We start from the raw sequence: 7,489 nt of genomic DNA, 5'->3' as shown, positions 1-7,489 counted from the left end.
ACCAGGATCCCCCATCTCAAGAACAGAGAGGGGCAAGGCAGAGGCTGAGGCTGTCAGGACGGATTCCAAATGAAGCCTTCTGTAAGGACTTTCAGTGTTGTCAAATTGGAATGTTCAAAAATCATGAGTCAGGCTTCAAAAACTGATTTGATTGAAAATCATGAGATTTGGAAAAAAAACCATTGGGGTTTTTAATTTGATTGCTGGTTTGGGATCCTTCCGTGGCTTTGTTTTCCAGATTTTCTCCACAACCACAAGAGCAAGAAACAGGTTACCGTGAAGGAAGGTTGAGCTTGTCATGATGTCACAGGACTCCAGGATCTGGGGATTTGGCAAGACTGGAGCTACCCAACAGGGAATCCCTAACCTTGCAAGGTTAGGGATTCCCTGTTGGCTGCAGAGTTCAGACATTTTGAAGGGTCTTTGGGGAAATGCCTGTCAGTCTATGGCTCCACCCCCTCGATTTGAATTTTGGTGGCAGTGAGAGAGAAGCAGCAACAAGAGTTCCCTTCTCCCCACAGAAAGGCAGGCGAAGTAGTGGAGGGGTCCCTCTCCTTGAGTGTGTTTGTGGTGCCAGGCTCCTTGCACGCTCCTCCCACCAGTTTCCCACCATGGTGTTACCAAGACCCCCAGAACAGTGGATCTTAGAGTTAACACCTCATTGAGATGTGTTGGGCATTTCCCCCTCATCACAAAATGACTGTCTCAGGCTCTTTCCCAACCCAGGCAGACATCCCTGAATCAGTTAATCTCATGGCAGGTCCTGCTCCTTACAGACTCATGGCTTGTCTACACAGGAATTCTCTGGAAAGTTAATTCAAATTCACTTTGAAAGTGAATTAATTAAACCACATTCAATTCCTGTATGGACACTTTATTCATAATTAAAGTGCCCTTAATTCAGTTTAGTTTAATTCACTTTGGAATTAAGGCAGGCCTCACTGCCTCTTTTATACTGAGGCCACTTGCATTTTCTTGCACGTTTAATCAGGTACCCTAAAATGATGTTTGCAAGCTTACAAATACTGCAGGAATGTCACATAGTACTTGGATGACAGCCTTGTAATATTTTTGTTAGCAAAAGTACAAATACTCCAACCCAGCCAAGTAGATAGAGATAATAAAGGACCGTCAACACATCCAGCCTATGACTGTCCATATACTCACATCATCCCTTGTGGAGACCCCGAACGTGGCAAGATAGGCACTCTACAAGTGGTCGTACTGTTCCCGGCGTGCCAAGATCCCAGCAGCTTAGGTTGTGCTTAGCCCTGACTGTGGACTAGGGTTCTGTGACTACCATGAATATTCATGAAGATGTCCCCTGTCTATTTCTAAACTTCCTTACGCTGATAATTCCGGGGTTCTCTCTTCTCGTAGGCTAGTATATGAATTATCGTAAGCTTATTAGGATATACATCAATTGGTTACCATGGCACATCTGTGGTTGAACATCTGCTGATGTTCTTATCCTAAATTATCTACACTAGTGTCAACTGACATTATGCGGTGACCTGTCAGCAGTTTAGTCAGCTTTGTTTATCACAGCATTATATCTTGTGACTTAGGGTCATTTCATTATTTATTTATGGTAAGACCTTATGCTAAGCTTCCTGCATTACAGCTTTATTTTATACCTATATCCTACCTCATACCTATGTGTTGCTAGCCAATACCTATACCTGTAGGCTACAGAACTAAGACAAGAATGCTTGCAAAGAGTTTCTTGTCATTATTATGGGAGAAAAGCTGTCATTGGTTCAAGAAGTCCATCAGTGCAATTTCACCTTTCTCTTGAGCAGCAAGAAAGTAGTTTATCATCTCTTTGGTGGCAACAATGCCTGTGACTGCCCTGCTCTAAGCAATTTGTCCACTCTCGGTAGCGTCCCGCCAGTGGCCGCATTGTTACAGATGGACTGACAAAAAGTGGTGTGATGCTTCCCCGGGGACAGAGATGATGCATATTGGGGGCATGCAGGGTCATGTGCCCCACCCCCGCAGATCCGCTGCTTGGCTTGTATTGAGCATGCTCATGTGGATGGAGCATGCTCAGTAACACCGCTCAAGCTGCCTTTCCTCACTTTGCCTTCCCACTGTTGGCAAGCACCAGTCGTCTTTGCCTGGGGAAACCAGGCCAGTCAGGCACTTTGCTACTGCCTGCTCTTAGCGTGAGGGAGCCGTATCTGTGCCTGCTGGGGGTTATCCCCCCGACTCCACCGGCCACAGGCAACACACACACTGCCCTCCACGTCTACGCTGGCCCTATTTGTTCTGTATTTGGTTGTCATGGTTTTTGTTCCTATGGCAACTGAGTTAGATTATTAGCGGATAGCCCAGCCAGCTTGAGCTGGTCAGGTGAGCTCCGTGTCTGTAAATAAATGGTAGCTTTGTTAGCTGTCTGCTCTCTGGCCTCAAGTGATTTCTTCCTAAACCGGCTGCCCTCAAGGATATAACAAGTGGCGACGAGGATGGGATTCCGGTGCTGCCCCAGCAACAGAAGGAAGTAGAAGTCAAGATAAAGAACAAACAAACAAACAAACAAAAACTGCTTGTTTGTACTGACTGTGAAAGTGAAACTAAAATCATGGCTACTCTGACCAGGCCACTGGAACCTTTTGATGAAAATATAATGCAGTGGCATGTGTATACTGAGCGTTTTGAACTTTTTGTTATTGCAAATGACATTACAGAAGTGAAGAAGGTGCCAATATTCTTAAGTGTTGTAGGGGCTAAAAGCTACTCCCTGCTACGCAGCTTACTACACCCTGTTAAGCTTGAGACCAAATCTTACAGTGACATTGTGGAAATCCTGGGGTCCCATTTTTCCCCAAAACCACTGGTAATTGCTGAAAGATATAGGTTTCACAAAAGAGACCAAAAAGAAGATGAAACAGTTGTACAATTTGTAGCAATTTTTAAAAAAACTAGCAGAACACTGTGAATTTAAAGAGATGTTAAATGATGCCCTACGTGACAGGTTAGTGTGTGGCCTGTACAGTGAAGCTATATGGAAGCGCCTACTGATAGAGGCTCAGCTTACCTTACAGAAGGCTGTTGATATTGCAGTCTCCATGGAACTGGCTACAAAGGAGGTGCAATACATCGGTGCATCCCCTAGGGTGCAAAAAGTGTCACAAGAACCTACCCACAAATCTGTGCAGAGTCAGGAATGTTACCGCTGTGGTAAGCCGGGTCACCAGGCATCAGAATGCTGGTGTAAGGACCTGGTGTGTCGACACTGTGGCAAAAAGGGACAGATTGAGTGTGCCTGTAAACAAAAGAAAAAGAGGCCTGTGGTCTGGCCAACAAAAAGGGGACCCTGCATACCCTAGAGCAGACCCAGGATGATCAAGGTGACACCTCATCGCAAGAGGAAGTGCCACTGCATGTTTTGTCTTTGGCAGTGGGCTCACATGAATACTGGGTAACCCTGTTGTTGGACGGCAAACCTATACGCATGGAACTGGACACCGGTGCAGCCATCTCGCAGGTCTCCGAGACTGTGTATAAAGAAAAGCTACAGCATCTTCCGCTTAAGGCAACAAAAACTGTTCTGAAGACGTATACGGGAGAAACTGTGTCCATGTTGGGCACTATTGATGTTAAGGTGGAGCTCAATGGACAGGCTGCAAAATTGCCACTGTTTGTGGTGAGAGGTAATTACCCAGCCTTAATGGGTAGGTCTTGGCTTGGGAAGATTCAGCTGAACTGGGCAGAAGTGCACCGAATGACTAAAGAAGAAATCAGTCTAACCCCTATACTAAGTAAACATGCTGCTGTTTTTGGAGAGGATCTGGGAAGTATGATGGGAATCACTGTGATATTGAACATTAAACCTGACAGTCCACCAAAATATCTCAAAGCCCAAACTGTGCCATATGCCATCAGGCCAAAAGTTGAAGCGGACCTGGCGTGCCTGGTGACCAATGGAGTCCTAATACCAGTTACCCATAGCCCATGGGCCACTCCTATCGTTCTAATAGTGAAGAAAGTTGGCTCCCTCCGGATTTGCGGTGATTTTAAAGTCACTGTCAACCCAGTTGTGTGCAGAGCAATATCCGGTTCCCCGCATCGATGACCTCTTCGCAGGCCTGGCTCAGGGACAAAAGTTCAGTAAGATTGATCTGAGTCAGGCATATTTACAGATGCACGTTGATGAAAAGTCCCAAGAGCTGTTGACTATTGTGACTCATAAAAGGCTTTATTGATACTGTTGCCTACCCTTCGGAATAACGTCTGCTCCCGCCCTGTTCCAGAGGGCTATGTACCAGATCTTGTGTGGCTTGTCTCATTCTAGAACCTAGATGGACTGAACTAGTTACTGCCTATCTTACAGAGCAAAAGCTCAGGCCTGGCTGTGATCATCCGTTCAGGAGGCAAGTCAGACTGTCAGCTTGCCCCATCAGTGGAAAAGATCCTGGATGTCTCTCCGTGGTCCCAGTTACACTCCCCAATCCATTGCCTTTATTCATAAACTGGACACCTCCCACTGGCTGTTTTTTTCCTGTGTGCCTCTTTCTTGTCGATTGCACCGTCTCTTGATTAGCGTTTGGCTCAGTCTGTAGACAGGCCTCCATTGTGAAGCAGACATTACACAATGCACACCAAGGAGAGAAAAGTGTCCCTTCCTACCTGTCAGGAGAAGGTTTACCATCTTCTGGTGAATCTGCCTTAACTTAGACCTTGAGAACCTAATTTTCAGCACAGCTACATATTCCGTAAACATTATCCATACAAACAGTCTGCAATTCTTATGATGATCAGTGGAATACTGGCTCTTGGTAGAGACCTCATATGCCACTTAATACCCATACATCTGATCCAGGGAATCCTTGTAAAACTTTACACTGTCTGCCAATTGGCAACAAAATGTCCCTGGCTCATAAGCACGATAGAAGAGCTAGGTTTGATTGGCATGATTATCATGTATAAATATCAAGGAAGGCCAGCTGCAGAGTCAGGCAGGCTTCCCCTGTTTAATAGTGGGAAAATTTCTCTGCAAATACAAAGGCTTGGAGAATGTTTTGTTTCCACTTGGGAGCTCAGATCGTGCAGAGCGAGGTGTGGATTCAGCAGCAGCACAGGGGCCTGAGAGTGTTTCTCTGTCTTTCCCTTTCCTCCACACAGGCAGTGGGCCACTGGCAGCATGAGAAAGGGGAACAAAACACCAGTGACCGAGTTCATCCTGCTGGGCCTTTCCAGCTGGCCCATGGTGCAGGCCATGCTCCTGGCTCTGTTCCTTGCTTCCTACCTGGTCACCAACCTGGCAACATGGTGATCATTGGGCTGATCTGCCTCGATTTGCACCTCCACACCCATAAGTACTTCTTCCTCAGCAGCCTCTCCTTCCTGGACATCTGCTATGCCTGGCATGCTGCACAGCCTGATGTCTGGGCACAGGCAGTGGTGAGCTGGAGCTGGTTCCCACAGGTTCCCAAGAACCGGTTGCTAAAATTAGACCTCCGTGGAGAACTGGTTGTTAAAGGGCCAGGAGGTGGGCAAAGAACTACGGTCTGTGGGCCGGACCATCCTGTTGCTCCCAGGAGTCCCAGCTGGGGAGGCTGAGGCTCCCCCGGCCCTTCCCCTGCTTCCCCCCAGCTGCAGTGTGGCCAGCCGCTGGCACTAGCTGGGCAGCTCAGCTGAGCTCGGGAGTCGTCCTGCTGCCGCTTTTTGAGCGGCCCGGCAAGGTGTGTCTGTGGGGGGAGGGGGGTGTCCTGCTGCAAGCTCCAGGGCTGGCTGGAGGGGAGGGAGCAAGTAGGGCAATTGGCCCAGGCCCTGCAGGGGCCCCTGGCCCCACAAGGATGTCTCCCCCGGGCCCTCCTCCGCTTCCCCCACCCCGAAGAGCCACAGCATGGCCAGCAGCTGGGCAGCTCAGCTGAGCTACTGAGTCGTCCTGCTGCTTTGAGCTGCTGGCAAGGGAAGGGGGGAGGGGGCTGCAAGCTCTAGGGTTGCCAGGGGGGCAAGTGTGGCAATTTGCCCCAGGCCCTGCAGGGGCCCCTGGCCTCATGGGTATGTCTCCCCCCGCCCTGGCCTCTTCCCCGCTCCCCCCCCTTAAATCAGAACTTTTTATAGGGAACCGGTAAAGATTTTGGCAGCTCATCACTGGGCACAGGGCCATCTCCTACATCGGCTGCAAGGGGCAGATGTACATGGCGTTGTCTGCGGGATTAATGAGTGCCTCCTGCTGGGTGTCATGGCCTATGATTGCTACATGGTGGTGTGCCTCCCATTGCACTACATGGAGGTCATGAGCCTCAGGGCCTGCATCGCCTTGGTGGCTTGCTCCTGGATGGTTAGCTTGTTGCTTCAGCCTGTCGGTGCCTTTCTGAGGCCCCAACCAGATAGACCCTTTCTTCTGCGAGATGCTGGCGGTGATGCAGCTGGCCTGTGCCGACACCAGCTACAACGGGACTGTTATCTTCAGTGGGGACGTCTTCACCCTGCTCATCCCCTTCTCCTTCATCGTGGCCACCTACGTGTGCGTCACTGCTGTCCTGAGGCTTTGCTCCCTCCAGGGCCAGTGGACGGCCTTCTCCACCTGTGCCTCCCATCTGATGGCCATGGCCCTGTTCTACGGGATGGTCATCTTCATGTACATGTGGCCCAGGTCCGCCCACTCCCCAGAGCAGGACAAAATGGTTTCCATCTTCTACACAGATGGGTATGCCTCATGGGTATGTCTCCCCCCGCCCTGGCCTCTTCCCCGCTCCCCCCCCCTTAAATCAGAACTTTTTATAGGGAACCGGTAAAGATTTTGGCAGCTCATCACTGGGCACAGGGCCATCTCCTACATCGGCTGCAAGGGGCAGATGTACATGGCGTTGTCCTACGGGATTAATGAGTGCCTCCTGCTGGGTGTCATGGCCTATGATTGCTACATGGTGGTGTGCCTCCCATTGCACTACATGGAGGTCATGAGCCTCAGGGCCTGCATCGCATTGGTGGCTTGCTCCTGGATGGTTAGCTTGTTGCTTCAGCCTGTCGGTGCCTTTCTGAGGCCAGTGGACGGCCTTCTCCACCTGTGCCTCCCATCTGATGGCCATGGCCCTGTTCTACGGGATGGCCATCTTCATGTACATGTGGCCCAGGTCCGCCCACTCCCCAGAGCAGGACAAAATGGTTTCCATCTTCTACACAGATGGGTATGCCTCATGGGTATGTCTCCCCCCGCCCTGGCCTCTTCCCCGCTCCCCCCCCTTAAATCAGAACTTTTTATAGGGAACCGGTAAAGATTTTGGCAGCTGGTGACCCCCATGCTGGTGACCCCCATGCTGGTGACCCCCATGGTGACCCCCATGCTGAATCCCTGATCTACTGCCTGAGGAGCAAGGAAGTCAGGGAACCATGGCTAAGGCCATAATCATGGGGGGTGGTGGTGGAGGAGATTCTGTCCTGGAAGTACATAAGGGTGTTCTCTGTTTATGGCTGGATAGAGGCAAAGCCAGGTCCCACTTCCAAGGGTGGCTGGTATAAATGGGACTTATGACAC

This window comes from Mauremys mutica, chromosome 4 (assembly GCF_020497125.1).
Source record: "Mauremys mutica isolate MM-2020 ecotype Southern chromosome 4, ASM2049712v1, whole genome shotgun sequence".
NCBI lineage: Eukaryota > Metazoa > Chordata > Testudines > Geoemydidae > Mauremys > Mauremys mutica.
The sequence above is the reverse complement of the archived record's forward strand: the minus strand, read 5'-3'. Positions refer to the sequence as shown.